The sequence below is a fragment of the Palaemon carinicauda genome, chromosome 16, assembly GCF_036898095.1.
Source record: "Palaemon carinicauda isolate YSFRI2023 chromosome 16, ASM3689809v2, whole genome shotgun sequence".
NCBI lineage: Eukaryota > Metazoa > Arthropoda > Malacostraca > Decapoda > Palaemonidae > Palaemon > Palaemon carinicauda.
The window spans coordinates 49,170,827-49,180,826 of NC_090740.1; positions in this window are offsets into that span (position 1 = coordinate 49,170,827).

The following is a 10,000-nucleotide window of genomic DNA, read 5'->3' on the forward strand; positions in this document are numbered from 1 at the left end:
CACTGTTAATAACAGACCAAACAGAGGACAACCACACGATACACACAAAAATAGAGAACTGAGCACTCGACGCTCAATGGCGTAATGTTTACTTCGTGTGTCGAAATAAAATTCGGGCGTAGAGTCAAAAATTTGCTCGAATTTTACTTCAGATGTTGGAAAATTCGGATATATATATATATATATATATATATATATATATATATATATATATATATATATATATATATATATATATATATATATATATATGTATACATATATATATATATATATATATATATATATATATATATATATATATGTATACATATATATATATATATATATATATATATATATATATATATATATATATATATATATATATATATATATATGTGTGTGTGTGTGTGTGTGTGTGTGTGTGTGTGTATACCAAAGAACCTTTGGGAAAATGAAAACGAAAATATAAGTTTTAGTCCTGACTAGTTTTGAGGTACTCTTTTAGAGTACTGATTTTTTTAAGAATTGTCTTTTTGATGTCTTTGAAAATAATCGTGTTACGCAAAATTAATCAAATGGTTCTCGTCGAAGAAGTTCTGAAGGGAAAGACATTAAATTTCAAATAAACGGTACATAACCCTTGAATTAAAAACCTAGAGATTCAGCAATTTACTACTCAATCATTGTCTTGTATAAGCTGATAAATGTACTCTTAACAGATAACTTCTAACTTTATAAACGTCAAAAAAGCTTATATAAATGTTGAAAAATTCTCAGAGGGAACAGAACAAAACTATCATATTTCTTTAGTTAATGGATGCAGTAAGAATAAAAAAAAAAAAAAAACATAAAAAGTGTATAATTCAGTAGGAGCTGTAATTTGCAAAAAGTCAGTTACATTTTAATGATATAGGTAAAAAAAATTATATGAATTTAGCAATATCAAAAGGAAGAAGACTGATGAAAAATCTTATCTGACTTTTTACAAACTTTAAATCAATATTGGTTTGAAATTAGTAGATTAATATTATCTTTTTCTTTTTTAAGATCGAATACAAACGTTAATACACAATGTTCTCTATAAAAAAATTAAAAAGCTGCAAAATTCTTATCTAGATAAATAATGGACACAAAGTTCACCCTGATATTCTGATAGAAACCTCAAATCCCAGGTTTCAAAATAACCTACATTTTCCGACGATATCAATCTGATATTCAGTAAATCAGATTTCCAATAAATCCAGCAGAGAAATAGAAGATAAGATCCTAGAATAGGAACACCATGATTGCCCTAGATAATTAGATTGCAGTATTCAAGTCTATGCAAGAGGCTAACAAGGCCCCTTTCATGGACCTGCCCATTACAAAACGATGCGTATTCCTTTCATAGACATGCAGGTTCATTCAGGGGTCGCCATAGCTTCTGAGAGTAATGAATCACGCGATCTCCATTTGTAAAGAAAACATTGACCTCTTTCCCTTTAAAGGAAGGAGTCACTATAAGGAATGGATTATATTAAATATATTTCTGATGAGAATTGCGTGATATTCTGAGGGTGATTTGTTTGGTAGTCTTGAATATATATGAAATTGTTTAAGACCGACAATGTTTATGGAATTATTTGCATTATCTCTCTCTCTCTCTCTCTCTCTCTCTCTCTCTCTCTCTCTCTCTCTCTCTCTCTCTCTCTCTCACACATATGTGTATATATGTATATATATATATATATATATATATATATATATATATATATATATATATATATATATATATATATATATATATATATATATATATATATATATATATATATATATATATATATATTAACACATAATAAAAACGTTTACACTACAAACTACTCTCACCACTAAATAATATGAAATACAGTAAATCAATTTCCTCCTATTCTACAATTCGAATCAAATTACTGTAGGATGTAGAGTCACCCTTTCAATTCCAGCAGCATCCGCTATGATTGTTAATGTCTGAGAGACCGTGGAGACAGAGAGTCGGTTCTCTCGTGGGGAATGCAAAATCTGTTCCAGCATTTCTCTCGTTCGTAACATTTCAAAGCACATCATCCATAAAGACTCTAGGGAGAGCGTCCGTTTAATAAGTCTTCACAGCGAGATATGCCGCACTACGTTCCTTTAATGGTTAAGCGGTGTCTACACGATCGAACAGTTCGTCGAACCCGGTTGAAGAACCTGTTTGTCAAACACTTCGAAGAGGTGGAGTTAACCACAAATGCATAAGGTTTGTGGACAATGAAAACCCGCTCACAAAAGTCCGGCGAGAACAAAATTTTTATAAACGTTTGACGAGCATGTTCGACAACCAAATCCCCCGTTCAAACGTTTGAACATCAATTCAAACACTTGTCTGTCGAACCGCGTTCGACGAATCGTTCGACCGTGTAAACCCGCGTTTACTCATTCTGTGAAATATTTCAAGTTGGGACAGATTTTAGTTATGCGTTCGTCAGCAGATCGGCGTCAATGACCTTAGATGTCAAGATGCCAGAAAACTTTAAATCAATCAATCAATCAATCAATCGTCAGCAGAGACGACAGACACGTTGCCAAGCAGAGAACAGGACCCAGGAAGAGAGAAATAGGTAATAAGAGGGAAGGACAGGTTGATTGATAAGGGCAAGTAAGGTTTACCTTTCTCTTCCCTAAAATGACAATGAATTAAGTATACTAGTAAGATTATGTATTGGCTTTTGAAGGAAGATAAAGAGAGAGAGAGAGAGAGAGAGAGAGAGAGAGAGAGAGAGAGAGAGAGAGAGAGAGAATATTCATTCGTGCTTTTTTATTTTTCTAAAGGAAAATTGAATAAAAATAACTATTGAACTTCCTCTAGTCAAAAAAAAAAAAAAAATCTGTATGTACCTATATGTATGAATGTATGTATAAGTGTGTGTATATGAATTATTATTATTATTATTATTATTATTATTATTATTATTATTATTATTATTATTAATAGCCAGGCTACAACCCAGATTGAAATAGCTGGATACTATATGGCCAATGGCCATAAAAATAAACCAAATGGGAAGTGATGAATAATTAATGTAAAATATTTTAATATGAATAAGAGTCGATGGTTACCAACACATTTAATCATTAAACCTGGTCCTAATAAAATACTAAAGCTTATGAAAACGTTTCTTATTATTACTTGACCATACAAAGTATTGAATAATCTTCTCTTTTGCAATTAAATCAAACAGCATTACTCTGATAAATATATATATATATATATATATATATATATATATATATATATATATATATATATATATACAGTATATATATATATATATATATATATATATATATATATATATATATATATATATATATATATATATGTATGTCTGTGTGTATATATATATATATATATATATATATATATATATATATATATATATATATATATATATATATATATATATATGAATATATATGTATGTATATATGTATGTAAACATAAATACCTAATCATATATATTCATGAGGGTCATGATATCTGTAATTCTATCCAGGCCTACTGCTATCCAACTGACCCCTTACTAAGTGAGTTCTGGCATCAGTCAGGCTTAGGACGATGGCCTAGGAATAGCAACATCACTCAAAAAGGCTTATTGAGAAACTAGAAGGATACATACTTTGTAGCCATTCATTAAAATATTCTCAAATGTAAATTTGAAAATGATCAGAGACATTAAAATATAAAACCAGAAGTTACTAACATAGTGTTTGTTACCGATCAAAATCAATGGAATGATTAAACTTGAAAAAGTTTTCAAATATTTATGTTTCAAGTTTATTCATTCATAAATGTATCTTTTTCTGTGTACCTTTGCGTGTGTGCTTGTGATTTCTCAGCGAATAGCCAGGTAGTTATGATTGACAGATATGTCCACTCGACATTAAAAAAATCTGAAGAAAAAAATTATATAAAATCTCTGTTTTCAGATTTTGCTTAATTTGAATGAAATATTCTGTCGAAATCTTTATTAACCGGTTTCCAATTAAACCTGCATGAATGAAGTTCTCGGTAGTCAATCCCCCCCCCCAACCCCACACAGCCCCCCCCCCAAAAAAAAAAAGTATTACCGCCGACTTTTTATAAAAACGCTGACTGTTCCTACCGGTGAACATGTTATTGTCAACCTGTGAGCCCCTCTTTAAAAAATATTTTCATAGCTTAGATATATCATTACTAATGAAATCTATGTTACGAGTTTAAACCGACTTCCACGTATAAAAAAGAAAGAAAAAAAACATCAGAATAAGAGAGACAACATATTTCTGGATCTTTGCTCTGGATAAAATAATAATAGTTATCAGTCATGTTTCTAATGCAACAAGACTAATGCCAATCAAGTTAATGTAAATGGATATTGCAAAGTATAACCAAATTAGGTAGTGAGGTGTTTGAAGCTGAGAATTCTTGTCCGACCATAACGTACTGTACTTTGGATTTAGGATTACACAAGTTTCAGTTTCAGTTACATTATCGTACACTTAGAAAAAACCGTAATCTTTATCGGAAATTCTCCGTAAAAATATATTGTTCCCTACCGTATTTCAGTAAAATACAGGGGCCGTAATTTTACCTTTCTTTGTTAATATTTTTTTCCGTTTGGTGGCCGTAATATCACTCTTTTACGTCAATATAAACGATTTTAAAACGGTAAAAATCATGGAATAAATGCTGCCAGACTTTTACCGTTTTCCTAACGCAAATTTTGAACAATGTGACATGATATTTTTGTATCACTGCATTCAGGAAAGAGAATTACTCACAGACTCTCATGCTCCACAATCTTATTTGATGTGAATTTTGATAATTTGTTTATCGATTCCAAAATGGAAAGTTCCACAACTATTTCACTTGGCTAGCGATACGGGGCTATAAAAGATGGAAAACCTGTTTTCCACTTTTCCCTTATAAAACTTATAAGCTTTTGGACTCAAAGTGGCTTTACAGATATCACCCTCTTCCCAATTATCAATATTTTTTTTTTCCAGTGGCAAGGCTCAATACTTGAGTGGTTGACAAGTGTTTCTTTAAATTAGTTTCCAATGAAGCAGTTTTTCATGCATAAGTCTTATCAATCTTAAAATATTCCTACTGTTTTCCTTTTTTCTAGCTTTCCCTTTCCTTTTCTCACTTAATCTTATTATCTGACCATTTGGCTTTTTCCTTTTCCCATAACAGTGACAAGAAACTCCTTTAAATTCTCACTGATCTTTTTCACATTTCCACTTTACATCGTAATCTTCCCACTTCCTTTTGATATCTTTCTCCTCCAGTTGCTCAATTATACGTTGAAAATCTTCAATCGCTGACACCGATTTGACTTTCTGCACACAAATCTCCCCTATTTGCTTTGTGCTCTCGACTAAGGATTTTTTTCTAAAAGTTATTTTATTCCCCTTTTGATTTTTTATCACTTTTTACGTATCTGATTTAAAGTAAAATCGAATCAGCTTAAAAATGTAATTATATAGAGAAGACCATAGTAATAATTTCCCTACACCGTGTATATGTAACAACTATGTATGGCTTTTATAGACCACGAGAAAGCTTTGGATTTTGTCAAAGCATCAGCAGTAATGAAAACCTTTCAAAAGCAAGGAGTGAATTAATCTTACGATAGTACACTTGAACATATCTATACGGGAAGTAGAGCAATATATACATATATGTATATATATATATATATATATATATATATATATATATATATATATATATATATATATATATATATATATAATTATATATGTTTATATATATATATATATATATATATATATATATATATATATATATATATATATATATATATATATATATATATATATATATACATATATATATATATATGTGTGTGTGGGTGTGTGTGTTTGTGTATGTGAATGTGTGTATATTTGTGTAAGTGTGTGTGTATGCTCATACGTTCATGCATGCCTGTTCATATGGCGTTTTAGTTTTTAAGTGTAAAAACAAATAAACATTTATACGAAATATCTTATTTGTTGCTGTATATTACTAATCACCATATAGTCACCTCAATATCATTTGATAATTCATTTTATTCTTTCTATGCATTTCCCCATATATTTGGTTACAAGGAATAAGAAAGTGACAGAAAACCTTTGATTATTAAATATTCTTTGACTCCAGTGGTTTCCAATTTCAATATATCACCCATATTCATATCACATAAAAAGTGAAATTGAAATATTCCAACAAGAGTTTGCCTTCGTTTATTATCCATACTGGAAGTTTTGTTTTCTGGAATATACCTGAATATTTCACTTAGACGGAAAGAATTGATCTAACGTTCGAAATAATTTAATAAAGTACTTTTTTATTTCATTGGATTTCCTCGGCTAGAACACAAAAGACAGAATGCAGTTAGGCTTTTCTGTGTGAATATTTTCCATTGCTATAATTATTAAAATAACTTTATATTTGGAGAGAGAGAGAGAGAGAGAGAGAGAGAGAGAGAGAGAGAGAGAGAGAGAGAGAGAGAGAGAGAGAGAGAGAGTTGGTTGAGATGATATATGTTTTTGTGCAGGGAATATAAATGTCAACGTAATTATTGTTTTTTGTTAATCTAAAATTAGCATATTGCAATTAAATAACTATGCTAGGCATACTTTGAATATATTATACAATAAACCAACCTTTCGAAGTAAAGTAAAACCAAACCTGAGTATATTGTGATTAAACATATAAGTACTACAGCAAAAGATTTTTTGTTTTTTTCTGGCGATCGCGTATTTTTATTTGCCCTCATAATCCTTTATCACCTCCGCCAACGAAGTTGGGAGGAGGTTATATTGCCACCTCCATTTGTGTGTTTGTTTGCAAACAGCTTTCTGACCGTGCAGTAAGGAAACTTGAAGGGATTAACTGTTAAATAAAAAGCTGATAAGGATTTAATTTTGGAAGGTCAAGGTCAAATGTCAAGGTCAGGGTCAAGCAAAATGTCCAAATCACGTAATCACCCATAAGCTTCGACATCATTGTCACAGAGACGTCAAACTTGGTTCATATTCGAGTGTATGAAATTCCACGCCAATTAATACATGTTAAGGACAAAGGTCAAGATTTAGGTCACCCAAAATAAGCTGCCGACGTGGAGATCTGCGCTCTACTGAGTACCCTTCTAGTTTTATGACTGTTTTCTCTCGTAAATTAACTAAGTTTTTTAGAAGAGACAGAAAAAATAAAACCCCGTTCATAGAGACTTTACTGAGAAAGAAAGCGTAACAAAACCTCTAACTCCTATCTATAATATTTTTAGGAAGAATATTTATGTCCACTTTTTTCTTCGCCCTATAACTCAAATTTCATCATATCTAGACAAGATCTATTTCGATTTTGATTATTCTGTCGTATTTATAACCATTTAGAAAAAAAAACAGCCAAAAGAAAATGCCATAACTCATATATCAAATTCGCTACATGGATCTGAAAATATTGTCTATTTTCGTTTTTGTTTTTTGTTTTTTTGCTGGCAACCAAGACCCTCATATAAGAGCTAATTGATCTTAACCTCATATATCATTGGGGAGCAAATAAAAGATAGAGGAGCAGATAAAGTCATTCAGGAGAGTAGATAAGACATAGACTGGCAATCAAGAATCTAAAGGGCCAAAAGATAGTATCGAAAAGCAAAACAATGATGTATTCATGATGAATCGGAATATATTTGGAATGTAATTAACGACAGGGAAAAAGACCAATCAGAAGAAAGAATATAAGTGTATGTACACTATCAAATGTACAGTATACACAGTCCCAGGTTTACATAGTACGGATTGTTAAGATTTATTGGATATGGGGGACAGAAGATAAAAGAAGTTGGTTATTGATTTAAAGGTTTAAATGGCCGAGGCAAGGGACAGTTGCTTTGCCCTATCAAGCAGGACAATGCCCTAGAGACTTGCCATATATACATATGATCAGCAGCCAAGGCCCCTCTCCATCCACGCTAGGACCAAGGAAGGCCAGGCAATGGCTGCTGATGACTCAGCAGCTAGACCTATAGGCTCCCCCAAACACCCCATCCTTAGCGCACAAGGATGGTGAGGCTGCAGCAACCAAAGAAACTATCGAGTTTCAGCGGAACTCGAACCCCAGTCTTGCGTTCACCAGTCAGGGACGTCACCACATCGGCCGAAACCCACTTGAAAAGGTTAGGTTAATAATAATAATAATAATAATAATAATAATAATAATAATAATAATAATAATGATAATAATAATAATAATAATAAAAAGAGTTTGAGTGACTGACTTTTGAGATGATGATGAGGTTGAGGAAAACAAAATCATGAGTTCATAGACTTTAAGGATGATCCTTCAATTCGGTTATCAAGTCCTTTTACCTATGATTTCTGGGATATGTCTGATTATATGAAACATTCAGCAGGAAATTAGAGGTAAATTTGATAAAGGTAAGTCTAAGACATATTGGACCATAATGATTCTTACAATAATGTTTCTTATGTCATGATTTCCGTAAATAAAGATAGAAAGATAAAAGTAGATCTATCCCTATTTGTATAATTGTAATGCAGTAATAAATATTAATGATAAATACAAACTTCCATATGTATATTCAAATGAATAACCAGTATTTCAAAATATTATTCATCACTTTATCATAATAATCAAAATGACAATTAAGGTTTAAAGAGGGCCAGAGAAAGTCACATAGTCATTGAGTCCCTTATATGAAATTGTTTTGATTAACGTTAGCTCAGTTCCCCGCTATCTCTATTCAGAACTTCACAAAGTGTATTTAGAAAGCTTTCGATTTTATCAAAAATTCAGCAGCAATGAAAATCTAAGGTAAAACTATCACTATTCAGAACCAAACAAAGTGCATTCTAAAGACTTGTTGACAAAAATCCAAAGCAAGTAACGTTAGACTATACAATGTTTTATTTCTCCACAATTTATAAAAGCCTTATTTTGTTGACATTGTGGTTAAAGGTGGGGCGGGGGGCGGGGGGGGGGGTGCAGAGGTAGGTCATACATGACTGGAGATGCTACAGTTCAGACTATGAGATTATAACATGCTATCTGTTACCTTTGTTTCTTTATGCAGTCTAGAAATAAAGAATATTTGTCATGAGTTGAACAATTTCTGGTTATCAATTTCATCATATTCGGAGCAAAATGCAAGATAGAAGACCTACTCCTGACTTGCATATCAATATTCATGTTGATATTTATCAATGCTCTATTTTTAACTAAAGGCATACATGTAGTATCGGTTTGGATTCATATTGTTTACAAATTCGGTTCTGTTGAAATAATAATTCAGAAGTCCTCTATCAATCATCATCTCTACTAAAGTTGTATAATACTTTGAAAGTTATGCTACATTATGCCTTTAAATACCGAGTATTTTGATTTATCCTTTTACGTATAAAACTTGTGTACAATGCTAGAATTTGTCATTCAATATAGAAGGCGCCTGGTATTCTGTGTTATTTTAAATGATTTATTAACCCGGTGATGCATTAAATTTTGTGCCTGCATCTCTACGTGATTGGTAGTTTGACCCCGTTACTATAATTTCGTTTCAAAATCCAGAATGGGACATAATAAACTATTTTGCTCATTCCGAGTTTATTTTCTGCCCTATTAGCAATAATTGAAATAATTATGAATAATAATTAAAGTTCTAAAGGAAATAGAAAATAAATAAAAAAACATTTTTCAGACTTACTTATATAAAGCTTGATCTCTACTTGTTTGATGTATTATAAAGTTATATAGGTCATTACCTAAACATGCAACAAAAATCATCTTTCCAAATGACACTAAAGGGCTTATTCCTTGGACGAATGACATTAGAGAATAATGATCAGGACATAAAAATTGCAACATATATTTTTTGCTAGTTTTCTTGTTTTTAGCAGTTGGATATGCTTTACATCTAGAACACTATTTTGATGAAATATA